The sequence below is a fragment of the Ranitomeya imitator genome, chromosome 1 (genome assembly GCF_032444005.1).
Source record: "Ranitomeya imitator isolate aRanImi1 chromosome 1, aRanImi1.pri, whole genome shotgun sequence".
Taxonomy (NCBI): domain Eukaryota; kingdom Metazoa; phylum Chordata; class Amphibia; order Anura; family Dendrobatidae; genus Ranitomeya; species Ranitomeya imitator.
The window spans coordinates 847,808,522-847,835,085 of NC_091282.1; the positions used below are offsets into that span (position 1 = coordinate 847,808,522).

Below are 26,564 nucleotides of genomic sequence, written 5' to 3' on the forward strand. Positions count from 1 at the left end.
TCATCAGGAAAATGTTGAGTGTCTAGATTTGACAAAACACCTACTTCAAGTAAAAGACTTGTGGCTCTGTGGCGCAATGGATAGCGCATTGGACTTCTAGGGAACTGATGTGATTCAAAGGTTGTGGGTTCGAGTCCCACCAGAGTCGTATTTTGAAGTTTGTGTGACATTTATACTTTGTCTCAGTTGTTGTTGGAAATATGAAAAAGGAAAAAAAAAGTATTAATGTTTAGAGAAAATTAGAAGTCGTATTTAGGTTTGAACTTGTCAAAGAATGTAGAAAGAGCAGATACTGAAGGCTCATTGACCCAAAGGATAGCAGATAGGGCACAATTCATTATTGCATATTTTTGGTCTAGTGTTTGGTGTTCTATGTCCTGTTTTCAGTAGTCCCAAATTCTTTTTTTAATTTGAACCTTTTTAAACGTTGTTTTTTTATGTGTTTATAAGATATTTCTTTACGATTTCTACTGTCTGGATTTGGGGTTTCTAGATATTTTTGGCTTATTTTTCAACTATAACTTAACAAAATGCAAATTTGGCACAATCATACTCCAGTCCATCCATAGATTGATGATATGTTTTTTTGTTATGAATTTTAGGTCATTATGCAAAACGTGGACATTCTTTGGCTAAAAAGTGGCAAAACAAGTTTAAAGATGAGAACAGAGTGATATCAGCTGCCTTGTCCTCATAAACACTTTCTGCTTCGCTAACGAGATCACTGAATTCATGTAAGTAGGTAATTTTTGGAGAGCTGAAATTCAGCGGAAATTAGTTTTTTGTGATTAAGTTTATTTTTATGGTAAGAAATTAGTTTACAATTTTGGACAAATCATCTGATCTCTTTTCATAATAATCTAGAGTTAACACAAATTACCACTATAAAATCTGAAGCAGTAAACTTTGTGAAAGCCAAATTTTGTATCAGTCTGAAAACTTTTGGCCATTAATGTACAGTCCTAGATATTTTTAGAAAAACTGTAAAAGGAAAAAATGAGGAAAGGAAAAACTTCTAAAGAAAAGCATAGCTGACTGCTAAAGTCAGGATATCTACAGGAGCACTCCAGAAAATTTACCAGCATTAATTTGGACTAAAACAAATGTTCTCTGATAGTCTTATCATATGGCTAAAATTATTTCCTTTGTTTTGACTAATATCCTTCCCAAACCAGTGTCCCATTAGCGTGCAACGAAACTGATGTTCCAAGCCATTTTTCTCGGATTAAGTTTCTGAGGCTCAGTGGCTACTGCATTGAAGATGTAGAAAGTAAAAAAGATCAAAGCTTGAGAGTTAGAAACCAACCAAAGGAACCCCTTTTGTAGTCTTGCATACATTACTGTCCCACACTTTACCAACAGGGAACTCTGTTAGTAATTTAAAATTAACTCCTGGCATATAAGACTAAAAAAGTGCATGTAATGAGTTTTATTATTAAATAGATCTTTCTCTTTTACATTATATGCTTTTTCTTTCTGATCAGTTTTAACTTTACAAATAGTTTCTGAGGCTCAGTGGCTACTGCATTGAAGATGTAGAAAGTAAAAAAGATCAAAGCTTGAGAGTTAGAAACCAACCAAAGGAACCCCTTTTGTAGTCTTGCATACATTACTGTCCCACACTTTACCAACAGGGAACTCTGTTAGTAATTTAAAATTAACTCCTGGCATATAAGACTAAAAAAGTGCATGTAATGAGTTTTATTATGAAATAGATCTTTCTCTTTTACATTATATGCTTTTTCTTTCTGATCAGTTTTAACTTTACAAATAGGAAAACAAAAGTAAAATTGCAAAAAGAAAAGAAATCTTTCTGTTACCAGTCATCAGGAAAATGTTGAGTGTCTAGATTTGACAAAACACCTACTTCAAGTAAAAGACTTGTGGCTCTGTGGCGCAATGGATAGCGCATTGGACTTCTAGGGAACTGATGTGATTCAAAGGTTGTGGGTTCGAGTCCCACCAGAGTCGTATTTTGAAGTTTGTGTGACATTTATACTTTGTCTCAGTTGTTGTTGGAAATATGAAAAAGGAAAAAAAAAGTATTAATGTTTTGAGAAAATTAGAAGTCGTATTTAGGTTTGAACTTGTCAAAGAATGTAGAAAGAGCAGATACTGAAGGCTCATTGACCCAAAGGATAGCAGATAGGGCACAATTCATTATTGCATATTTTTGGTCTAGTGTTTGGTGTTCTATGTCCTGTTTTCAGTAGTCCCAAATTCTTTTTTTAATTTGAACCTTTTTAAAAGTTGTTTTTTATGTGTTTATAAGATATTTCTTTACGATTTCTACTGTCTGGATTTGGGGTTTCTAGATATTTTTGGCTTATTTTTCAACTATAACTTAACAAAATGCAAATTTGGCACAATCATACTCCAGTCCATCCATAGATTGATGATATGTTTTTTTGTTATGAATTTTAGGTCATTATGTAAAACGTGGACATTCTTTGGCTAAAAAGTGGCAAAACAAGTTTAAAGATGAGAACAGAGTGATATCAGCTGCCTTGTCCTCATAAACACTTTCTGCTTCGCTAACGAGATCACTGAATTCATGTAAGTAGGTAATTTTTGGAGAGCTGAAATTCAGCGGAAATTAGTTTTTTGTGATTAAGTTTATTTTTATGGTAAGAAATTAGTTTATAATTTTGGACAAATCATCTGATCTCTTTTCATAATAATCTAGAGTTAACACAAATTACCACTATAAAATCTGAAGCAGTAAACTTTGTGAAAGCCAAATTTCGTATCAGTCTGAAAACTTTTGGCCATTAATGTACAGTCCTAGATATTTTTAGAAAAACTGTAAAAGGAAAAAATGAGGAAAGGAAAAACTTCTAAAGAAAAGCATAGCTGACTGCTAAAGTCAGGATATCTACAGGAGCACTCCAGAAAATTTACCAGCATTAATTTGGACTAAAACAAATGTTCTCTGATAGTCTTATCATATAGCTAAAATTATTTCCTTTGTTTTGACTAATATCCTTCCCAAACCAGTGTCCCATTAGCGTGCAACGAAACTGATGTTCCAAGCCATTTTTCTCGGATTAAGTTTCTGAGGCTCAGTGGCTACTGCATTGAAGATGTAGAAAGTAAAAAAGATCAAAGCTTGACAGTTAGAAACCAACCAAAGGAACCCCTTTTGTAGTCTTGCATACATTACTGTCCCACACTTTACCAACAGGGAACTCTGTTAATAATTTAAAATTAACTCCTGGCATATAAGACTAAAAAAGTGCATGTAATGAGTTTTATTATGAAATAGATCTTTCTCTTTTACATTATATGCTTTTTCTTTCTGATCAGTTTTAACTTTACAAATAGGAAAACAAAAGTAAAATTGCAAAGAGAAAAGAAATCTTTCTGTTACCAGTCATCAGGAAAATGTTGAGTGTCTAGATTTGACAAAACACCTACTTCAAGTAAAAGACTTGGGCTCTGTGGCGCAATGGATAGCGCATTGGACTTCTAGGGAACTGATGTGATTCAAAGGTTGTGGGTTCGAGTCCCACCAGAGTCGTATTTTGAAGTTTGTGTGACATTTATACTTTGTCTCAGTTGTTGTTGGAAATATGAAAAAGGAAAAGTTAAGGTATCAGATCTGGGCTTCATATTAATGTTTAGAGAAAATTAGAAGTCGTATTTAGGTTTGAACTTGTCAAAGAACGTAGAAAGAGCAGATACTGAAGGCTCATCGACCCAAAGGATAGCAGATAGGGCACAATTCATTATTGCATATTTTTGGTCTAGTGTTTGGTGTTCTATGTCCTGTTTTCAGTAGTCCCAAGTTCTTTTTTTAATTTGAACCTTTTTAAAAGTTGATTTTGTATGTGTTTATAAGATATTTCTTTACGATCTCTACTGTCTGGATTTGGGGTTTCTAGATATTTTTGGCTTATTTTTCAACTATAACTTAACAAAATGCAAATTTGGCACAAGCATACTCCAGTCCATCCATAGATTGATGATATGATTTTTTGTTATGAATTTTAGGTCATTATGCAAAACGTGGACATTCTTTGGCTAAAAAGTGGCAAAACAAGTTTAAAGATGAGAACAGAGTGATATCAGCTGCCTTGTCCTCATAAACACTTTCTGCTTCGCTAACGAGATCACTGAATTCATGTAAGTAGGTAATTTTTGGAGAGCTGAAATTCAGCGGAAATTAGTTTTTTGTGATTAAGTTTATTTTTATGGTAAGAAATTAGTTTATAATTTTGGACAAATCATCTGATCTCTTTTCATAATAATCTAGAGTTAACACAAATTACCACTATAAAATCTGAAGCAGTAAACTTTGTGAAAGCCAAATTTTGTATCAGTCTGAAAACTTTTGGCCATTAATGTACAGTCCTAGATATTTTTAGAAAAACTGTAAAAGGAAAAAATGAGGAAAGGAAAAACTTCTAAAGAAAAGCATAGCTGACTGCTAAAGTCAGGATATCTACAGGAGCACTCCAGAAAATTTACCAGCATTAATTTGGACTAAAACAAATGTTCTCTGATAGTCTTATCATATAGCTAAAATTATTTCCTTTGTTTTGACTAATATCCTTCCCAAACCAGTGTCCCATTAGCGTGCAACGAAACTGATGTTCCAAGCCATTTTTCTCGGATTAAGTTTCTGAGGCTCAGTGGCTACTGCATTGAAGATGTAGAAAGTAAAAAAGATCAAAGCTTGAGAGTTAGAAACCAACCAAAGGAACCCCTTTTGTAGTCTTGCATACATTACTGTCCCACACTTTACCAACAGGGAACTCTGTTAGTAATTTAAAATTAACTCCTGGCATATAAGACTAAAAAAGTGCATGTAATGAGTTTTATTATGAAATAGATCTTTCTCTTTTACATTATATGCTTTTTCTTTCTGATCAGTTTTAACTTTACAAATAGGAAAACAAAAGTAAAATTGCAAAGAGAAAAGAAATCTTTCTGTTACCAGTCATCAGGAAAATGTTGAGTGTCTAGATTTGACAAAACACCTACTTCAAGTAAAAGACTTGTGGCTCTGTGGCGCAATGGATAGCGCATTGGACTTCTAGGGAACTGATGTGATTCAAAGGTTGTGGGTTCGAGTCCCACCAGAGTCGTATTTTGAAGTTTGTGTGACATTTATACTTTGTCTCAGTTGTTGTTGGAAATATGAAAAAGGAAAAAAAAAGTATTAATGTTTTGAGAAAATTAGAAGTCGTATTTAGGTTTGAACTTGTCAAAGAATGTAGAAAGAGCAGATACTGAAGGCTCATTGACCCAAAGGATAGCAGATAGGGCACAATTCATTATTGCATATTTTTGGTCTAGTGTTTGGTGTTCTATGTCCTGTTTTCAGTAGTCCCAAATTCTTTTTTTAATTTGAACCTTTTTAAAAGTTGTTTTTTATGTGTTTATAAGATATTTCTTTACGATTTCTACTGTCTGGATTTGGGGTTTCTAGATATTTTTGGCTTATTTTTCAACTATAACTTAACAAAATGCAAATTTGGCACAATCATACTCCAGTCCATCCATAGATTGATGATATGTTTTTTTGTTATGAATTTTAGGTCATTATGTAAAACGTGGACATTCTTTGGCTAAAAAGTGGCAAAACAAGTTTAAAGATGAGAACAGAGTGATATCAGCTGCCTTGTCCTCATAAACACTTTCTGCTTCGCTAACGAGATCACTGAATTCATGTAAGTAGGTAATTTTTGGAGAGCTGAAATTCAGCGGAAATTAGTTTTTTGTGATTAAGTTTATTTTTATGGTAAGAAATTAGTTTATAATTTTGGACAAATCATCTGATCTCTTTTCATAATAATCTAGAGTTAACACAAATTACCACTATAAAATCTGAAGCAGTAAACTTTGTGAAAGCCAAATTTTGTATCAGTCTGAAAACTTTTGGCCATTAATGTACAGTCCTAGATATTTTTAGAAAAACTGTAAAAGGAAAAAATGAGGAAAGGAAAAACTTCTAAAGAAAAGCATAGCTGACTGCTAAAGTCAGGATATCTACAGGAGCACTCCAGAAAATTTACCAGCATTAATTTGGACTAAAACAAATGTTCTCTGATAGTCTTATCATATAGCTAAAATTATTTCCTTTGTTTTGACTAATATCCTTCCCAAACCAGTGTCCCATTAGCGTGCAACGAAACTGATGTTCCAAGCCATTTTTCTCGGATTAAGTTTCTGAGGCTCAGTGGCTACTGCATTGAAGATGTAGAAAGTAAAAAAGATCAAAGCTTGAGAGTTAGAAACCAACCAAAGGAACCCCTTTTGTAGTCTTGCATACATTACTGTCCCACACTTTACCAACAGGGAACTCTGTTAATAATTTAAAATTAACTCCTGGCATATAAGACTAAAAAAGTGCATGTAATGAGTTTTATTATGAAATAGATCTTTCTCTTTTACATTATATGCTTTTTCTTTCTGATCAGTTTTAACTTTACAAATAGGAAAACAAAAGTAAAATTGCAAAGAGAAAAGAAATCTTTCTGTTACCAGTCATCAGGAAAATGTTGAGTGTCTAGATTTGACAAAACACCTACTTCAAGTAAAAGACTTGGGCTCTGTGGCGCAATGGATAGCGCATTGGACTTCTAGGGAACTGATGTGATTCAAAGGTTGTGGGTTCGAGTCCCACCAGAGTCGTATTTTGAAGTTTGTGTGACATTTATACTTTGTCTCAGTTGTTGTTGGAAATATGAAAAAGGAAAAGTTAAGGTATCAGATCTGGGCTTCATATTAATGTTTAGAGAAAATTAGAAGTCGTATTTAGGTTTGAACTTGTCAAAGAACGTAGAAAGAGCAGATACTGAAGGCTCATCGACCCAAAGGATAGCAGATAGGGCACAATTCATTATTGCATATTTTTGGTCTAGTGTTTGGTGTTCTATGTCCTGTTTTCAGTAGTCCCAAGTTCTTTTTTTAATTTGAACCTTTTTAAAAGTTGATTTTGTATGTGTTTATAAGATATTTCTTTACGATCTCTACTGTCTGGATTTGGGGTTTCTAGATATTTTTGGCTTATTTTTCAACTATAACTTAACAAAATGCAAATTTGGCACAAGCATACTCCAGTCCATCCATAGATTGATGATATGTTTTTTTGTTATGAATTTTAGGTCATTATGCAAAACGTGGACATTCTTTGGCTAAAAAGTGGCAAAACAAGTTTAAAGATGAGAACAGAGTGATATCAGCTGCCTTGTCCTCATAAACACTTTCTGCTTCGCTAACGAGATCACTGAATTCATGTAAGTAGGTAATTTTTGGAGAGCTGAAATTCAGCGGAAATTAGTTTTTTGTGATTAAGTTTATTTTTATGGTAAGAAATTAGTTTATAATTTTGGACAAATCATCTGATCTCTTTTCATAATAATCTAGAGTTAACACAAATTACCACTATAAAATCTGAAGCAGTAAACTTTGTGAAAGCCAAATTTTGTATCAGTCTGAAAACTTTTGGCCATTAATGTACAGTCCTAGATATTTTTAGAAAAACTGTAAAAGGAAAAAATGAGGAAAGGAAAAACTTCTAAAGAAAAGCATAGCTGACTGCTAAAGTCAGGATATCTACAGGAGCACTCCAGAAAATTTACCAGCATTAATTTGGACTAAAACAAATGTTCTCTGATAGTCTTATCATATAGCTAAAATTATTTCCTTTGTTTTGACTAATATCCTTCCCAAACCAGTGTCCCATTAGCGTGCAACGAAACTGATGTTCCAAGCCATTTTTCTCGGATTAAGTTTCTGAGGCTCAGTGGCTACTGCATTGAAGATGTAGAAAGTAAAAAAGATCAAAGCTTGACAGTTAGAAACCAACCAAAGGAACCCCTTTTGTAGTCTTGCATACATTACTGTCCCACACTTTACCAACAGGGAACTCTGTTAATAATTTAAAATTAACTCCTGGCATATAAGACTAAAAAAGTGCATGTAATGAGTTTTATTATGAAATAGATCTTTCTCTTTTACATTATATGCTTTTTCTTTCTGATCAGTTTTAACTTTACAAATAGGAAAACAAAAGTAAAATTGCAAAGAGAAAAGAAATCTTTCTGTTACCAGTCATCAGGAAAATGTTGAGTGTCTAGATTTGACAAAACACCTACTTCAAGTAAAAGACTTGGGCTCTGTGGCGCAATGGATAGCGCATTGGACTTCTAGGGAACTGATGTGATTCAAAGGTTGTGGGTTCGAGTCCCACCAGAGTCGTATTTTGAAGTTTGTGTGACATTTATACTTTGTCTCAGTTGTTGTTGGAAATATGAAAAAGGAAAAGTTAAGGTATCAGATCTGGGCTTCATATTAATGTTTAGAGAAAATTAGAAGTCGTATTTAGGTTTGAACTTGTCAAAGAACGTAGAAAGAGCAGATACTGAAGGCTCATCGACCCAAAGGATAGCAGATAGGGCACAATTCATTATTGCATATTTTTGGTCTAGTGTTTGGTGTTCTATGTCCTGTTTTCAGTAGTCCCAAGTTCTTTTTTTAATTTGAACCTTTTTAAAAGTTGATTTTGTATGTGTTTATAAGATATTTCTTTACGATCTCTACTGTCTGGATTTGGGGTTTCTAGATATTTTTGGCTTATTTTTCAACTATAACTTAACAAAATGCAAATTTGGCACAAGCATACTCCAGTCCATCCATAGATTGATGATATGTTTTTTTGTTATGAATTTTAGGTCATTATGCAAAACGTGGACATTCTTTGGCTAAAAAGTGGCAAAACAAGTTTAAAGATGAGAACAGAGTGATATCAGCTGCCTTGTCCTCATAAACACTTTCTGCTTCGCTAACGAGATCACTGAATTCATGTAAGTAGGTAATTTTTGGAGAGCTGAAATTCAGCGGAAATTAGTTTTTTGTGATTAAGTTTATTTTTATGGTAAGAAATTAGTTTATAATTTTGGACAAATCATCTGATCTCTTTTCATAATAATCTAGAGTTAACACAAATTACCACTATAAAATCTGAAGCAGTAAACTTTGTGAAAGCCAAATTTTGTATCAGTCTGAAAACTTTTGGCCATTAATGTACAGTCCTAGATATTTTTAGAAAAACTGTAAAAGGAAAAAATGAGGAAAGGAAAAACTTCTAAATTAAAGCATAGCTGACTGCTAAAGTCAGGATATCTACAGGAGCACTCCAGAAAATTTACCAGCATTAATTTGGACTAAAACAAATGTTCTCTGATAGTCTTATCATATGGCTAAAATTATTTCCTTTGTTTTGACTAATATCCTTCCCAAACCAGTGTCCCATTAGCGTGCAACGAAACTGATGTTCCAAGCCATTTTTCTCGGATTAAGTTTCTGAGGCTCAGTGGCTACTGCATTGAAGATGTAGAAAGTAAAAAAGATCAAAGCTTGAGAGTTAGAAACCAACCAAAGGAACCCCTTTTGTAGTCTTGCATACATTACTGTCCCACACTTTACCAACAGGGAACTCTGTTAGTAATTTAAAATTAACTCCTGGCATATAAGACTAAAAAAGTGCATGTAATGAGTTTTATTATGAAATAGATCTTTCTCTTTAACATTATATGCTTTTTCTTTCTGATCAGTTTTAACTTTACAAATAGGAAAACAAAAGTAAAATTGCAAAGAGAAAAGAAATCTTTCTGTCACCAGTCATCAAGAAAATGTTGAGTGTCTAGATTTGACAAAACACCTACTTCAAGTAAAAGACTTGTGGCTCTGTGGCGCAATGGATAGCGCATTGGACTTCTAGGGAACTGATGTGATTCAAAGGTTGTGGGTTCGAGTCCCACCAGAGTCGTATTTTGAAGTTTGTGTGACATTTCTACTTTGTCTCAGTTGTTGTTGGAAATATGAAAAAGGAAAAGTTAAGGTATCAGATCTGGGCTTCATATTAATGTTTAGAGAAAATTAGAAGTCGTATTTAGGTTTGAACTTGTCAAAGAATGTAGAAATGTTTTGACTAATATCCTTCCCAAACCATTGTCCCATTAGCGTGCAACGAAACTGATGTTCCAAGCCATTTTTCTCGGATTAAGTTTCTGAGGCTCAGTGGCTACTGCATTGAAGATGTAGAAAGTAAAAAAGATCAAAGCTTGAGAGTTAGAAACCAACCAAAAGAACCCCTTTTGTAGTCTTGCATACATTACTGTCCCACACTTTACCAACAGGGAACTCTGTTAATAATTTAAAATTAACTCCTGGCATATAAGACTAAAAAAGTGCATGTAATGAGTTTTATTATGAAATAGATCTTTCTCTTTTACATTATATGCTTTTTCTTTCTGATCAGTTTTAACTTTACAAATAGGAAAACAAAAGTAAAATTGCAAAAAGAAAAGAAATCTTTCTGTTACCAGCCATCAGGAAAATGTTGAGTGTCTAGATTTGACAAAACACCTACTTCAAGTAAAAGACTTGTGGCTCTGTGGCGCAATGGATAGCGCATTGGACTTCTAGGGAACTGATGTGATTCAAAGGTTGTGGGTTCGAGTCCCACCAGAGTCGTATTTTGAAGTTTGTGTGACATTTATACTTTGTCTCAGTTGTTGTTGGAAATATGAAAAAGGAAAAAAAAAGTATTAATGTTTAGAGAAAATTAGAAGTCGTATTTAGGTTTGAACTTGTCAAAGAATGTAGAAAGAGCAGATACTGAAGGCTCATTGACCCAAAGGATAGCAGATAGGGCACAATTCATTATTGCATATTTTTGGTCTAGTGTTTGGTGTTCTATGTCCTGTTTTCAGTAGTCCCAAGTTCTTTTTTTAATTTGAACCTTTTTAAAAGTTGATTTTTTATGTGTTTATAAGATATTTCTTTACGATCTCTACTGTCTGGATTTGGGGTTTCTAGATATTTTTGGCTTATTTTTCAACTATAACTTAACAAAATGCAAATTTGGCACAAGCATACTCCAGTCCATCCATAGATTGATGATATGTTTTTTTGTTATGAATTTTAGGTCATTATGCAAAACGTGGACATTCTTTGGCTAAAAAGTGGCAAAACAAGTTTAAAGATGAGAACAGAGTGATATCAGCTGCCTTGTCCTCATAAACACTTTCTGCTTCGCTAACAAGATCACTGAATTCATGTAAGTAGGTAATTTTTGGAGAGCTGAAATTCAGCGGAAATTAGTTTTTTGTGATTAAGTTTATTTTTATGGTAAGAAATTAGTTTATAATTTTGGACAAATCATCTGATCTCTTTTCATAATAATCTAGACTTAACACAAATTACCACTATAAAATCTGAAGCAGTAAACTTTGTGAAAGCCAAATTTTGTATCAGTCTGAAAACTTTTGGCCATTAATGTACAGTCCTAGATATTTTTAGAAAAACTGTAAAAGGAAAAAATGAGGAAAGGAAAAACTTCTAAAGAAAAGCATAGCTGACTGCTAAAGTCAGGATATCTACAGGAGCACTCCAGAAAATTTACCAGCATTAATTTGGACTAAAACAAATGTTCTCTGATAGTCTTATCATATGGCTAAAATTATTTCCTTTGTTTTGACCAATATCCTTCCCAAACCAGTGTCCCATTAGCGTGCAACGAAACTGATGTTCCAAGCCATTTTTCTCGGATTACGTTTCTGAGGCTCAGTGGCTACTGCATTGAAGATGTAGAAAGTAAAAAAGATCAAAGCTTGAGAGTTAGAAACCAACCAAAGGAACCCCTTTTGTAGTCTTGCATACATTACTGTCCCACACTTTACCAACAGGGAACTCTGTTAGTAATTTAAAATTAACTCCTGGCATATAAGACTAAAAAAGTGCATGTAATGAGTTTTATTATGAAATAGATCTTTCTCTTTTACATTATATGCTTTTTCTTTCTGATCAGTTTTAACTTTACAAATAGGAAAACAAAAGTAAAATTGCAAAAAGAAAAGAAATCTTTCTGTTACCAGTCATCAGGAAAATGTTGAGTGTCTAGATTTGACAAAACACCTACTTCAAGTAAAAGACTTGTGGCTCTGTGGCGCAATGGATAGCGCATTGGACTTCTAGGGAACTGATGTGATTCAAAGGTTGTGGGTTCGAGTCCCACCAGAGTCGTATTTTGAAGTTTGTGTGACATTTATACTTTGTCTCAGTTGTTGTTGGAAATATGAAAAAGGAAAAAAAAAGTATTAATGTTTTGAGAAAATTAGAAGTCGTATTTAGGTTTGAACTTGTCAAAGAATGTAGAAAGAGCAGATACTGAAGGCTCATTGACCCAAAGGATAGCAGATAGGGCACAATTCATTATTGCATATTTTTGGTCTAGTGTTTGGTGTTCTATGTCCTGTTTTCAGTAGTCCCAAATTCTTTTTTTAATTTGAACCTTTTTAAAAGTTGTTTTTTATGTGTTTATAAGATATTTCTTTACGATTTCTACTGTCTGGATTTGGGGTTTCTAGATATTTTTGGCTTATTTTTCAACTATAACTTAACAAAATGCAAATTTGGCACAATCATACTCCAGTCCATCCATAGATTGATGATATGTTTTTTTGTTATGAATTTTAGGTCATTATGCAAAACGTGGACATTCTTTGGCTAAAAAGTGGCAAAACAAGTTTAAAGATGAGAACAGAGTGATATCAGCTGCCTTGTCCTCATAAACACTTTCTGCTTCGCTAACGAGATCACTGAATTCATGTAAGTAGGTAATTTTTGGAGATCTGAAATTCAGCGGAAATAAGTTTTTTGTGATTAAGTTTATTTTTATGGTAAGAAATTAGTTTATAATTTTGGACAAATCATCTGATCTCTTTTCATAATAATCTAGAGTTAACACAAATTACCACTATAAAATCTGAAGCAGTAAACTTTGTGAAAGCCAAATTTCGTATCAGTCTGAAAACTTTTGGCCATTAATGTACAGTCCTAGATATTTTTAGAAAAACTGTAAAAGGAAAAAATGAGGAAAGGAAAAACTTCTAAAGAAAAGCATAGCTGACTGCTAAAGTCAGGATATCTACAGGAGCACTCCAGAAAATTTACCAGCATTAATTTGGACTAAAACAAATGTTCTCTGATAGTCTTATCATATAGCTAAAATTATTTCCTTTGTTTTGACTAATATCCTTCCCAAACCAGTGTCCCATTAGCGTGCAACGAAACTGATGTTCCAAGCCATTTTTCTCGGATTAAGTTTCTGAGGCTCAGTGGCTACTGCATTGAAGATGTAGAAAGTAAAAAAGATCAAAGCTTGAGAGTTAGAAACCAACCAAAGGAACCCCTTTTGTAGTCTTGCATACATTACTGTCCCACACTTTACCAACAGGGAACTCTGTTAATAATTTAAAATTAACTCCTGGCATATAAGACTAAAAAAGTGCATGTAATGAGTTTTATTATGAAATAGATCTTTCTCTTTTACATTATATGCTTTTTCTTTCTGATCAGTTTTAACTTTACAAATAGGAAAACAAAAGTAAAATTGCAAAGAGAAAAGAAATCTTTCTGTTACCAGTCATCAGGAAAATGTTGAGTGTCTAGATTTGACAAAACACCTACTTCAAGTAAAAGACTTGGGCTCTGTGGCGCAATGGATAGCGCATTGGACTTCTAGGGAACTGATGTGATTCAAAGGTTGTGGGTTCGAGTCCCACCAGAGTCGTATTTTGAAGTTTGTGTGACATTTATACTTTGTCTCAGTTGTTGTTGGAAATATGAAAAAGGAAAAGTTAAGGTATCAGATCTGGGTTCATATTAATGTTTAGAGAAAATTAGAAGTCGTATTTAGGTTTGAACTTGTCAAAGAACGTAGAAAGAGCAGATACTGAAGGCTCATCGACCCAAAGGATAGCAGATAGGGCACAATTCATTATTGCATATTTTTGGTCTAGTGTTTGGTGTTCTATGTCCTGTTTTCAGTAGTCCCAAGTTCTTTTTTTAATTTGAACCTTTTTAAAAGTTGATTTTGTATGTGTTTATAAGATATTTCTTTACGATCTCTACTGTCTGGATTTGGGGTTTCTAGATATTTTTGGCTTATTTTTCAACTATAACTTAACAAAATGCAAATTTGGCACAAGCATACTCCAGTCCATCCATAGATTGATGATATGTTTTTTTGTTATGAATTTTAGGTCATTATGCAAAACGTGGACATTCTTTGGCTAAAAAGTGGCAAAACAAGTTTAAAGATGAGAACAGAGTGATATCAGCTGCCTTGTCCTCATAAACACTTTCTGCTTCGCTAACGAGATCACTGAATTCATGTAAGTAGGTAATTTTTGGAGAGCTGAAATTCAGCGGAAATTAGTTTTTTGTGATTAAGTTTATTTTTATGGTAAGAAATTAGTTTATAATTTTGGACAAATCATCTGATCTCTTTTCATAATAATCTAGAGTTAACACAAATTACCACTATAAAATCTGAAGCAGTAAACTTTGTGAAAGCCAAATTTTGTATCAGTCTGAAAACTTTTGGCCATTAATGTACAGTCCTAGATATTTTTAGAAAAACTGTAAAAGGAAAAAATGAGGAAAGGAAAAACTTCTAAATTAAAGCATAGCTGACTGCTAAAGTCAGGATATCTACAGGAGCACTCCAGAAAATTTACCAGCATTAATTTGGACTAAAACAAATGTTCTCTGATAGTCTTATCATATGGCTAAAATTATTTCCTTTGTTTTGACTAATATCCTTCCCAAACCAGTGTCCCATTAGCGTGCAACGAAACTGATGTTCCAAGCCATTTTTCTCGGATTAAGTTTCTGAGGCTCAGTGGCTACTGCATTGAAGATGTAGAAAGTAAAAAAGATCAAAGCTTGAGAGTTAGAAACCAACCAAAGGAACCCCTTTTGTAGTCTTGCATACATTACTGTCCCACACTTTACCAACAGGGAACTCTGTTAGTAATTTAAAATTAACTCCTGGCATATAAGACTAAAAAAGTGCATGTAATGAGTTTTATTATGAAATAGATCTTTCTCTTTTACATTATATGCTTTTTCTTTCTGATCAGTTTTAACTTTACAAATAGGAAAACAAAAGTAAAATTGCAAAAAGAAAAGAAATCTTTCTGTTACCAGTCATCAGGAAAATGTTGAGTGTCTAGATTTGACAAAACACCTACTTCAAGTAAAAGACTTGTGGCTCTGTGGCGCAATGGATAGCGCATTGGACTTCTAGGGAACTGATGTGATTCTTTGGCTAAAAACTGGCAAAACAAGTTTAAAGATGAGAACAGAGTGATATCAGCTGCCTTGTCCTCATAAACACTTTCTGCTTCGCTAACGAGATCACTGAATTCATGTAAGTAGGTAATTTTTGGAGAGCTGAAATTCAGCGGAAATTAGTTTTTTGTGATTAAGTTTATTTTTATGGTAAGAAATTAGTTTATAATTTTGGACAAATCATCTGATCTCTTTTCATAATAATCTAGAGTTAACACAAATTACCACTATAAAATCTGAAGCAGTAAACTTTGTGAAAGCCAAATTTTGTATCAGTCTGAAAACTTTTGGCCATTAATGTACAGTCCTAGATATTTTTAGAAAAACTGTAAAAGGAAAAAATGAGGAAAGGAAAAACTTCTAAAGAAAAGCATAGCTGACTGCTAAAGTCAGGATATCTACAGGAGCACTCCAGAAAATTTACCAGCATTAATTTGGACTAAAACAAATGTTCTCTGATAGTCTTATCATATAGCTAAAATTATTTCCTTTGTTTTGACTAATATCCTTCCCAAACCAGTGTCCCATTAGCGTGCAACGAAACTGATGTTCCAAGCCATTTTTCTCGGATTAAGTTTCTGAGGCTCAGTGGCTACTGCATTGAAGATGTAGAAAGTAAAAAAGATCAAAGCTTGAGAGTTAGAAACCAACCAAAGGAACCCCTTTTGTAGTCTTGCATACATTACTGTCCCACACTTTACCAACAGGGAACTCTGTTAATAATTTAAAATTAACTCCTGGCATATAAGACTAAAAAAGTGCATGTAATGAGTTTTATTATGAAATAGATCTTTCTCTTTTACATTATATGCTTTTTCTTTCTGATCAGTTTTAACTTTACAAATAGGAAAACAAAAGTAAAATTGCAAAGAGAAAAGAAATCTTTCTGTTACCAGTCATCAGGAAAATGTTGAGTGTCTAGATTTGACAAAACACCTACTTCAAGTAAAAGACTTGGGCTCTGTGGCGCAATGGATAGCGCATTGGACTTCTAGGGAACTGATGTGATTCAAAGGTTGTGGGTTCGAGTCCCACCAGAGTCGTATTTTGAAGTTTGTGTGACATTTATACTTTGTCTCAGTTGTTGTTGGAAATATGAAAAAGGAAAAGTTAAGGTATCAGATCTGGGCTTCATATTAATGTTTAGAGAAAATTAGAAGTCGTATTTAGGTTTGAACTTGTCAAAGAACGTAGAAAGAGCAGATACTGAAGGCTCATCGACCCAAAGGATAGCAGATAGGGCACAATTCATTATTGCATATTTTTGGTCTAGTGTTTGGTGTTCTATGTCCTGTTTTCAGTAGTCCCAAGTTCTTTTTTTAATTTGAACCTTTTTAAAAGTTGATTTTGTATGTGTTTATAAGATATTTCTTTACGATCTCTACTGTCTGGATTTGGGGTTTCTAGATATTTTTGGCTTATTTTTCAACTATAACTTAACAAAATGCAAATTTGGCACAAGCATACTCCAGTCCATCCATAGATTGATGATATGTTTTTTTGTTATGAATTTTAGGTCATTATGCAAAACGTGGACATTCTTTGGCTAAAAAGTGGCAAAACAAGTTTAAAGATGAGAACAGAGTGATATCAGCTGCCTTGTCCTCATAAACACTTTCTGCTTCGCTAACGAGATCACTGAATTCATGTAAGTAGGTAATTTTTGGAGAGCTGAAATTCAGCGGAAATTAGTTTTTTGTGATTAAGTTTATTTTTATGGTAAGAAATTAGTTTATAATTTTGGACAAATCATCTGATCTCTTTTCATAATAATCTAGAGTTAACACAAATTACCACTATAAAATCTGAAGCAGTAAACTTTGTGAAAGCCAAATTTTGTATCAGTCTGAAAACTTTTGGCCATTAATGTACAGTCCTAGATATTTTTAGAAAAACTGTAAAAGGAAAAAATGAGGAAAGGAAAAACTTCTAAATTAAAGCATAGCTGACTGCTAAAGTCAGGATATCTACAGGAGCACTCCAGAAAATTTACCAGCATTAATTTGGACTAAAACAAATGTTCTCTGATAGTCTTATCATATGGCTAAAATTATTTCCTTTGTTTTGACTAATATCCTTCCCAAACCAGTGTCCCATTAGCGTGCAACGAAACTGATGTTCCAAGCCATTTTTCTCGGATTAAGTTTCTGAGGCTCAGTGGCTACTGCATTGAAGATGTAGAAAGTAAAAAAGATCAAAGCTTGAGAGTTAGAAACCAACCAAAGGAACCCCTTTTGTAGTCTTGCATACATTACTGTCCCACACTTTACCAACAGGGAACTCTGTTAGTAATTTAAAATTAACTCCTGGCATATAAGACTAAAAAAGTGCATGTAATGAGTTTTATTATGAAATAGATCTTTCTCTTTAACATTATATGCTTTTTCTTTCTGATCAGTTTTAACTTTACAAATAGGAAAACAAAAGTAAAATTGCAAAGAGAAAAGAAATCTTTCTGTCACCAGTCATCAAGAAAATGTTGAGTGTCTAGATTTGACAAAACACCTACTCCAAGTAAAAGACTTGTGGCTCTGTGGCGCAATGGATAGCGCATTGGACTTCTAGGGAACTGATGTGATTCAAAGGTTGTGGGTTCGAGTCCCACCAGAGTCGTATTTTGAAGTTTGTGTGACATTTATACTTTGTCTCAGTTGTTGTTGGAAATATGAAAAAGGAAAAGTTAAGGTATCAGATCTGGGCTTCATATTAATGTTTAGAGAAAATTAGAAGTCGTATTTAGGTTTGAACTTGTCAAAGAATGTAGAAATGTTTTGACTAATATCCTTCCCAAACCAGTGTCCCATTAGCGTGCAACGAAACTGATGTTCCAAGCCATTTTTCTCGGATTAAGTTTCTGAGGCTCAGTGGCTACTGCATTGAAGATGTAGAAAGTAAAAAAGATCAAAGCTTGAGAGTTAGAAACCAACCAAAAGAACCCCTTTTGTAGTCTTGCATACATTACTGTCCCACACTTTACCAACAGGGAACTCTGTTAATAATTTAAAATTAACTCCTGGCATATAAGACTAAAAAAGTGCATGTAATGAGTTTTATTATGAAATAGATCTTTCTCTTTTACATTATATGCTTTTTCTTTCTGATCAGTTTTAACTTTACAAATAGGAAAACAAAAGTAAAATTGCAAAAAGAAAAGAAATCTTTCTGTTACCAGCCATCAGGAAAATGTTGAGTGTCTAGATTTGACAAAACACCTACTTCAAGTAAAAGACTTGTGGCTCTGTGGCGCAATGGATAGCGCATTGGACTTCTAGGGAACTGATGTGATTCAAAGGTTGTGGGTTCGAGTCCCACCAGAGTTGTATTTTGAAGTTTGTGTGACATTTATACTTTGTCTCAGTTGTTGTTGGAAATATGAAAAAGGAAAAAAAAAGTATTAATGTTTAGAGAAAATTAGAAGTCGTATTTAGGTTTGAACTTGTCAAAGAATGTAGAAAGAGCAGATACTGAAGGCTCATTGACCCAAAGGATAGCAGATAGGGCACAATTCATTATTGCATATTTTTGGTCTAGTGTTTGGTGTTCTATGTCCTGTTTTCAGTAGTCCCAAGTTCTTTTTTTAATTTGAACCTTTTTAAAAGTTGATTTTTTATGTGTTTATAAGATATTTCTTTACGATCTCTACTGTCTGGATTTGGGGTTTCTAGATATTTTTGGCTTATTTTTCAACTATAACTTAACAAAATGCAAATTTGGCACAAGCATACTCCAGTCCATCCATAGATTGATGATATGTTTTTTTGTTATGAATTTTAGGTCATTATGCAAAACGTGGACATTCTTTGGCTAAAAAGTGGCAAAACAAGTTTAAAGATGAGAACAGAGTGATATCAGCTGCCTTGTCCTCATAAACACTTTCTGCTTCGCTAACGAGATCACTGAATTCATGTAAGTAGGTAATTTTTGTAGAGCTGAAATTCAGCAGAAATTAGTTTTTTGTGATTAAGTTTATTTTTATGGTAAGAAATTAGTTTATAATTTTGGACAAATCATCTGATCTCTTTTCATAATAATCTAGACTTAACACAAATTACCACTATAAAATCTGAAGCAGTAAACTTTGTGAAAGCCAAATTTTGTATCAGTCTGAAAACTTTTGGCCATTAATGTACAGTCCTAGATATTTTTAGAAAAACTGTAAAAGGAAAAAATGAGGAAAGGAAAAACTTCTAAAGAAAAGCATAGCTGACTGCTAAAGTCAGGATATCTACAGGAGCACTCCAGAAAATTTACCAGCATTAATTTGGACTAAAACAAATGTTCTCTGATAGTCTTATCATATGGCTAAAATTATTTCCTTTGTTTTGACTAATATCCTTCCCAAACCAGTGTCCCATTAGCGTGCAACGAAACTGATGTTCCAAGCCATTTTTCTCGGATTACGTTTCTGAGGCTCAGTGGCTACTGCATTGAAGATGTAGAAAGTAAAAAAGATCAAAGCTTGAGAGTTAGAAACCAACCAAAGGAACCCCTTTTGTAGTCTTGCATACATTACTGTCCCACACTTTACCAACAGGGAACTCTGTTAGTAATTTAAAATTAACTCCTGGCATATAAGACTAAAAAAGTGCATGTAATGAGTTTTATTATTAAATAGATCTTTCTCTTTTACATTATATGCTTTTTCTTTCTGATCAGTTTTAACTTTACAAATAGGAAAACAAAAGTAAAATTGCAAAAAGAAAAGAAATCTTTCTGTTACCAGTCATCAGGAAAATGTTGAGTGTCTAGATTTGACAAAACACCTACTTCAAGTAAAAGACTTGTGGCTCTGTGGCGCAATGGATAGCGCATTGGACTTCTAGGGAACTGATGTGATTCAAAGGTTGTGGGTTCGAGTCCCACCAGAGTCGTATTTTGAAGTTTGTGTGACATTTATACTTTGTCTCAGTTGTTGTTGGAAATATGAAAAAGGAAAAAAAAAGTATTAATGTTTAGAGAAAATTAGAAGTCGTATTTAGGTTTGAACTCGTCAAAGAATGTAGAAAGAGCAGATACTGAAGGCTCATTGACCCAAAGGATAGCAGATAGGGCACAATTCATTATTGCATATTTTTGGTCTAGTGTTTGGTGTTCTATGTCCTGTTTTCAGTAGTCCCAAGTTCTTTTTTTAATTTGAACCTTTTTAAAAGTTGATTTTTTATGTGTTTATAAGATATTTCTTTACGATCTCTACTGTCTGGATTTGGGGTTTCTAGATATTTTTGGCTTATTTTTCAACTATAACTTAACAAAATGCAAATTTGGCACAAGCATACTCCAGTCCATCCATAGATTGATGATATGTTTTTTTGTTATGAATTTTAGGTCATTATGCAAAACGTGGACATTCTTTGGCTAAAAAGTGGCAAAACAAGTTTAAAGATGAGAACAGAGTGATATCAGCTGCCTTGTCCTCATAAACACTTTCTGCTTCACTAACGAGATCACTGAATTCATGTAAGTAGGTAATTTTTGGAGAGCTGAAATTCAGCAGAAATTAGTTTTTTGTGATTAAGTTTATTTTTATGGTAAGAAATTAGTTTATAATTTTGGACAAATCATCTGATCTCTTTTCATAATAATCTAGACTTAACACAAATTACCACTATAAAATCTGAAGCAGTAAACTTTGTGAAAGCCAAATTTTGTATCAGTCTGAAAACTTTTGGCCATTAATGTACAGTCCTAGATATTTTTAGAAAAACTGTAAAAGGAAAAAATGAGGAAAGGAAAAACTTCTAAAGAAAAGCATAGCTGACTGCTAAAGTCAGGATATCTACAGGAGCACTCCAGAAAATTTACCAGCATTAATTTGGACTAAAACAAATGTTCTCTGATAGTCTTATTATATGGCTAAAATTATTTCCTTTGTTTTGACTAATATCCTTCCCAAACCAGTGTCCCATTAGCGTGCAACGAAACTGATGTTCCAAGCCATTTTTCTCGGATTAAGTGTCTGAGGCTCAGTGGCTACTGCATTGAAGATGTAGAAAGTAAAAAAGATCAAAGCTTGAGAGTTAGAAACCAACCAAAGGAACCCTTTTTGTAGTCTTGCATACATTATTGTCCCACACTTTACCAACAGGGAACTCTGTTAGTAATTTAAAATTAACTCCTGGCATATAAGACTAAAAAAGTGCATGTAATGAGTTTTATTATGAAATAGATCTTTCTCTTTTACATTATATGCTTTTTCTTTCTGATCAGTTTTAACTTTACAAATAGGAAAACAAGAGTAAAATTGCAAAAAGAAAAGAAATCTTTCTGTTACCAGTCATCAGGAAAATGTTGAGTGTCTAGATTTGACAAAACACCTACTTCAAGTAAAAGACTTGTGGCTCTGTGGCGCAATGGATAGCGCATTGGACTTCTAGGGAACTGATGTGATTTAAAGGTTGTGGGTTCGAGTCCCACCAGAGTCGTATTTTGAAGTTTGTGTGACATTTATACTTTGTCTCAGTTGTTGTTGGAAATATGAAAAAGGAAAAAAAAAGTATCTGGGCTTCATATTAATGTTTAGAGAAAATTAGAAGTCGTATTTAGGTTTGAACTTGTCAAAGAACGTAGAAAGAGCAGATACTGAAGGCTCATCGACCCAAAGGATAGCAGATAGGGCACAATTCATTATTGCATATTTTTGGTCTAGTGTTTGGTGTTCTATGTCCTGTTTTCAGTAGTCCCAAGTTCTTTTTTTAATTTGAACCTTTTTAAAAGTTGATTTTGTATGTGTTTATAAGATATTTCTTTACGATCTCTACTGTCTGGATTTGGGGTTTCTAGATATTTTTGGCTTATTTTTCAACTATAACTTAACAAAATGCAAATTTGGCACAAGCATACTCCAGTCCATCCATAGATTGATGATATGTTTTTTTGTTATGAATTTTAGGTCATTATGCAAAACGTGGACATTCTTTGGCTAAAAAGTGGCAAAACAAGTTTAAAGATGAGAACAGAGTGATATCAGCTGCCTTGTCCTCATAAACACTTTCTGCTTCGCTAACGAGATCACTGAATTCATGTAAGTAGGTAATTTTTGGAGAGCTGAAATTCAGCGGAAATTAGTTTTTTGTGATTAAGTTTATTTTTATGGTAAGAAATTAGTTTACAATTTTGGACAAATCATCTGATCTCTTTTCATAATAATCTAGAGTTAACACAAATTACCACTATAAAATCTGAAGCAGTAAACTTTGTGAAAGCCAAATTTTGTATCAGTCTGAAAACTTTTGGCCATTAATGTACAGTCCTAGATATTTTTAGAAAAACTGTAAAAGGAAAAAATGAGGAAAGGAAAAACTTCTAAAGAAAAGCATAGCTGACTGCTAAAGTCAGGATATCTACAGGAGCACTCCAGAAAATTTACCAGCATTAATTTGGACTAAAACAAATGTTCTCTGATAGTCTTATCATATGGCTAAAATTATTTCCTTTGTTTTGACTAATATCCTTCCCAAACCAGTGTCCCATTAGCGTGCAACGAAACTGATGTTCCAAGCCATTTTTCTCGGATTACGTTTCTGAGGCTCAGTGGCTACTGCATTGAAGATGTAGAAAGTAAAAAAGATCAAAGCTTGAGAGTTAGAAACCAACCAAAGGAACCCCTTTTGTAGTCTTGCATACATTACTGTCCCACACTTTACCAACAGGGAACTCTGTTAGTAATTTAAAATTAACTCCTGGCATATAAGACTTAAAAAGTGCATGTAATGAGTTTTATTATTAAATAGATCTTTCTCTTTTACATTATATGCTTTTTCTTTCTGATCAGTTTTAACTTTACAAATAGGAAAACAAAAGTAAAATTGCAAAAAGAAAAGAAATCTTTCTGTTACCAGTCATCAGGAAAATGTTGAGTGTCTAGATTTGACAAAAGACCTACTTCAAGTAAAAGACTTGTGGCTCTGTGGCGCAATGGATAGCGCATTGGACTTCTAGGGAACTGATGTGATTCAAAGGTTGTGGGTTCGAGTCCCACCAGAGTTGTATTTTGAAGTTTGTGTGACATTTATACTTTGTCTCAGTTGTTGTTGGAAATATGAAAAAGGAAAAAAAAAGTATTAATGTTTAGAGAAAATTAGAAGTCGTATTTAGGTTTGAACTTGTCAAAAAATGTAGAAAGAGTAGATACTGAAGGCTCATTGACCCAAAGGATAGCAGATAGGGCACAATTCATTATTGCATATTTTTGGTCTAGTGTTTGGTGTTCTATGTCCTGTTTTCAGTAGTCCCAAGTTCTTTTTTTAATTTGAACCTTTTTAAAAGTTGATTTTTTATGTGTTTATAAGATATTTCTTTACGATCTCTACTGTCTGGATTTGGGGTTTCTAGATATTTTTGGCTTATTTTTCAACTATAACTTAACAAAATGCAAATTGGCACAAGCATACTCCAGTCCATCCATAGATTGATGATATGTTTTTTTGTTATGAATTTTAGGTCATTATGCAAAACGTGGACATTCTTTGGCTAAAAAGTGGCAAAACAAGTTTAAAGATGAGAACAGAGTGATATCAGCTGCCTTGTCCTCATAAACACTTTCTGCTTCGCTAACGAGATCACTGAATTCATGTAAGTAGGTAATTTTTGGAGAGCTGAAATTCAGCGGAAATTAGTTTTTTGTGATTAAGTTTAGTTTTATGGTAAGAAATTAGTTTATAATTTTGGACAAATCATCTGATCTCTTTTCATAATAATCTAGAGTTAACACAAATTACCACTATAAAATCTGAAGCAGTAAACTTTGTGAAAGCCAAATTTTGTATCAGTCTGAAAACTTTTGGCCATTAACCCCTTCATGACCCAGCCTATTTTGACCTTAAAGACCTTGCCGTTTTTTGCAATTCTGACCAGTGTCCCTTTATGAGGTAATAACTCAGGAATGCTTCAATGGATCCTAGCGGTTCTGAGATTGTTTTTTCGTGACATATTGGGCTTCATGTTAGTGGTAAATTTAGGTCAATAAATTCTGTGTTTATTTGTGATAAAAACGGAAATTTGGCGAAAATTTTGAAAATTTCGCAATTTTAACATTTTGAATTTTTATTCTGTTAAACCAGAGAGGTATGTGACACAAAATAGTTAATAAATAACATTTCCCACATGTATACTTTACATCAGCACAATTTTGGAAACAAAATTTTTTTTTGCTAGGAAGTTATAAGGGTTAAAATTTGACCAGCGATTTCTCATTTTTACAACGAAATTTACAAAACCATTTTTTTAGGGACCACCTCACATTTGAAGTCAGTTTGAGGGGTCTATATGGCTGAAAATACCCAAAAGTGACACCATTCTAAAAACTGCACCCCTCAAGGTGCACAAAACCACATTCAAGAAGTTTATTAACCCTTCAGGTGCTTCACAGCAGCAGAAGCAACATGGAAGGAAAAAATGAACATTTAACTTTTTAGTCACAAAAATGATTTTTCAGCAACAATTTTTTTATTTTCCCAATGGTAAAAGGAGAAACTGAACCACGAAAGTTGTTGTCCAATTTGTCCTGAGTACGCTGATACCTCATATGTGGGGGTAAACCACTGTTTGGGCGCACGGCAGGGCTTGGAAGGGAAGGAGCGCCATTTGACTTTTTGAATGAAAAATTGGCTGCACTCTTTAGCGGACACCATGTCACGTTTGGAGAGCCCCCGTGTGCCTAAAAATTGGAGCTCCCCCACAAGTGACCCCATTTTGGAAACTAGACGCCCCAAGGAACTTATCTACATGCATAGTGAGCCCTTTAAACCCCCAGGTGCTTCACAAATTGATCCGTAAAAATGAAAAAGTACTTTTTTTCACAAAAAAAATCTTTTACCCTCAATTTTTTCATTTTCACATGGGCAATAGGATAAAATGGATCCTAAAATTTGTTGGGCAATTTCTCCTGAGTACATTGATACCTCACATGTGGAGGTAAACCACTGTTTGGGCACATGGTAAGGCTCGGAAGGGAAGGAGCGCCATTTGACTTTTTGAATGAAAAATTATCTCCATCGTTAGCGGACACCATGTCGCATTTGGAGAGACCCTGTGTACCTAAACATTGGAGCTCCCCCACAAGTGACCCCATTTTGGAAACTGGACCCCCCAAGGAACTTTTTCTAGATGCCTAGTGAGCACTTTAAACCCTCAGGTGCTTCACAAATTGATCCGTAAAAATGAAAAAGTACTTTTTTTTCACAAAAAATTTATTTTCGTCTCAATTTTTTCATTTTCACATGGGCAATAGGATAAAATGGATCCTAAAATTTGTTGAGCAATTTCTCCCGAGTACGCCGATACCTCATATGTGGGGGTAAACCACTGTTTGGGCACACGGCAGGGCTCGGAAGGGAAGGCGCGCCTTTTGACTTTTTGAATGGAAAATTAGCTCCAATTGTTAGCGGACACCATGTCGCGTTTGGAGAGCCCCTGTGTGCCTATGCATTGGAGCTCCCCCACAAGTGACCCCATTTTGGAAACTAGACCCCCCAAGGAACTTATCTAGATGCATACTGAGCACTTTAAACCCCCAGGTGCTTCACAGAAGTTTATAATGCAGAGCCATGAAAATAAAAAATAATTTTTCTTTTCTCAAAAATGATTTTTTAGCCTGGAATTTCCTATTTTGCCAATGGTAATAGGAGAAATTGGACCACAAATGTTGTTGTCCAGTTTGTCCTGAGTACGCAGATACCCCATATGTGGGGGTAAACCACTGTTTGGGCGCACGGCAGGACTCAGAAGGGAAGGCACGCCATTTGGCTTTTTAAATGGAAAATTAGCTCCAATCATTAGCGGACACCATGTCGCGTTTGGAGAGCCCCTGTGTGCCTAAACATTGGAGATCCCCCACAAATGACCCCATTTTGGAAACTAGTCCCCCAAAGGAACTAATCTAGATGTGTGGTGAGCACTTTGAACCCTCAAGTGCTTCACAGAAGTTTATAACGCAGACCCATGAAAATTAAAAAAAAAAATTCTTTTCTCAAAAATGATTTTTTAGCCCGCTATTTTTTATTTTCCCAAGGGTAACAGGAGAAATTTGACCCCAAAAGTTGTTGTCCAGTTTCTCTTGAGTACGCTGATACCCCATATGTGGGGGTAAACCACTGTTTAGGCACATGCTGGGGCTCGGAAGTGAAGTAGTGACGTTTTGAAATGCAGACTTTGATGGAATGCTCTGCAGGCGTCACGTTGCGTTTGCAGAGCCCCTGATGTGGCTAAACAGTAGAAACCCCCCACAAGTGACCCCATTTTGGAAACTAGACCCCGAAAGGAACTTATCTAGATGTGAGGTGAGCACTTTGAACCCCCAAGTGCTTCACAGAAGTTCATAACACAGACCAGTGAAAATAATAAATACGTTTTCTTTCCTCAAAAATAATTATTTAGCCCAGAATTTGTTATTTTCCCAAGGGTTACAGGAGAAATTG

The 26,564-nt window shown here is 34.1% G+C and overlaps 16 non-coding genes across 16 annotated transcripts; all 16 read left to right on the forward strand.

The window, feature by feature from the left end:
• The first annotated feature begins 62 nt into the window (after positions 1 to 62).
• TRNAR-UCU (transfer RNA arginine (anticodon UCU)) lies at positions 63 to 148 on the forward strand. The gene is given in 2 exon segments: positions 63 to 99; positions 113 to 148. It is a non-coding gene; the product is annotated as a tRNA-Arg (tRNA).
• A 1,737-nt stretch (positions 149 to 1,885) lies between these two features.
• TRNAR-UCU (transfer RNA arginine (anticodon UCU)) lies at positions 1,886 to 1,971 on the forward strand. Its single transcript is given in 2 exon segments — positions 1,886 to 1,922; positions 1,936 to 1,971. It is a non-coding gene; the product is annotated as a tRNA-Arg (tRNA).
• Positions 1,972 to 3,434: 1,463 nt separating this feature from the next.
• TRNAR-UCU (transfer RNA arginine (anticodon UCU)) lies at positions 3,435 to 3,520 on the forward strand. Its single transcript is given in 2 exon segments — positions 3,435 to 3,471; positions 3,485 to 3,520. It is a non-coding gene; the product is annotated as a tRNA-Arg (tRNA).
• Positions 3,521 to 5,004: 1,484 nt separating this feature from the next.
• Positions 5,005 to 5,090, forward strand: TRNAR-UCU (transfer RNA arginine (anticodon UCU)). Its single transcript is given in 2 exon segments — positions 5,005 to 5,041; positions 5,055 to 5,090. It is a non-coding gene; the product is annotated as a tRNA-Arg (tRNA).
• Positions 5,091 to 6,553: 1,463 nt separating this feature from the next.
• Positions 6,554 to 6,639, forward strand: TRNAR-UCU (transfer RNA arginine (anticodon UCU)). The gene is given in 2 exon segments: positions 6,554 to 6,590; positions 6,604 to 6,639. It is a non-coding gene; the product is annotated as a tRNA-Arg (tRNA).
• Positions 6,640 to 8,122: 1,483 nt separating this feature from the next.
• Positions 8,123 to 8,208, forward strand: TRNAR-UCU (transfer RNA arginine (anticodon UCU)). Its single transcript is given in 2 exon segments — positions 8,123 to 8,159; positions 8,173 to 8,208. It is a non-coding gene; the product is annotated as a tRNA-Arg (tRNA).
• Positions 8,209 to 9,692: 1,484 nt separating this feature from the next.
• Positions 9,693 to 9,778, forward strand: TRNAR-UCU (transfer RNA arginine (anticodon UCU)). Its single transcript is given in 2 exon segments — positions 9,693 to 9,729; positions 9,743 to 9,778. It is a non-coding gene; the product is annotated as a tRNA-Arg (tRNA).
• A 621-nt stretch (positions 9,779 to 10,399) lies between these two features.
• Positions 10,400 to 10,485, forward strand: TRNAR-UCU (transfer RNA arginine (anticodon UCU)). Its single transcript is given in 2 exon segments — positions 10,400 to 10,436; positions 10,450 to 10,485. It is a non-coding gene; the product is annotated as a tRNA-Arg (tRNA).
• Positions 10,486 to 11,950: 1,465 nt separating this feature from the next.
• Positions 11,951 to 12,036, forward strand: TRNAR-UCU (transfer RNA arginine (anticodon UCU)). The gene is given in 2 exon segments: positions 11,951 to 11,987; positions 12,001 to 12,036. It is a non-coding gene; the product is annotated as a tRNA-Arg (tRNA).
• Positions 12,037 to 13,499: 1,463 nt separating this feature from the next.
• Positions 13,500 to 13,585, forward strand: TRNAR-UCU (transfer RNA arginine (anticodon UCU)). The gene is given in 2 exon segments: positions 13,500 to 13,536; positions 13,550 to 13,585. It is a non-coding gene; the product is annotated as a tRNA-Arg (tRNA).
• Positions 13,586 to 16,107: 2,522 nt separating this feature from the next.
• On the forward strand, positions 16,108 to 16,193 carry TRNAR-UCU (transfer RNA arginine (anticodon UCU)). The gene is given in 2 exon segments: positions 16,108 to 16,144; positions 16,158 to 16,193. It is a non-coding gene; the product is annotated as a tRNA-Arg (tRNA).
• Positions 16,194 to 17,677: 1,484 nt separating this feature from the next.
• TRNAR-UCU (transfer RNA arginine (anticodon UCU)) lies at positions 17,678 to 17,763 on the forward strand. The gene is given in 2 exon segments: positions 17,678 to 17,714; positions 17,728 to 17,763. It is a non-coding gene; the product is annotated as a tRNA-Arg (tRNA).
• A 621-nt stretch (positions 17,764 to 18,384) lies between these two features.
• Positions 18,385 to 18,470, forward strand: TRNAR-UCU (transfer RNA arginine (anticodon UCU)). Its single transcript is given in 2 exon segments — positions 18,385 to 18,421; positions 18,435 to 18,470. It is a non-coding gene; the product is annotated as a tRNA-Arg (tRNA).
• A 1,465-nt stretch (positions 18,471 to 19,935) lies between these two features.
• Positions 19,936 to 20,021, forward strand: TRNAR-UCU (transfer RNA arginine (anticodon UCU)). The gene is given in 2 exon segments: positions 19,936 to 19,972; positions 19,986 to 20,021. It is a non-coding gene; the product is annotated as a tRNA-Arg (tRNA).
• A 1,465-nt stretch (positions 20,022 to 21,486) lies between these two features.
• TRNAR-UCU (transfer RNA arginine (anticodon UCU)) lies at positions 21,487 to 21,572 on the forward strand. The gene is given in 2 exon segments: positions 21,487 to 21,523; positions 21,537 to 21,572. It is a non-coding gene; the product is annotated as a tRNA-Arg (tRNA).
• A 1,478-nt stretch (positions 21,573 to 23,050) lies between these two features.
• TRNAR-UCU (transfer RNA arginine (anticodon UCU)) lies at positions 23,051 to 23,136 on the forward strand. Its single transcript is given in 2 exon segments — positions 23,051 to 23,087; positions 23,101 to 23,136. It is a non-coding gene; the product is annotated as a tRNA-Arg (tRNA).
• Positions 23,137 to 26,564: the final 3,428 nt, after the last annotated feature.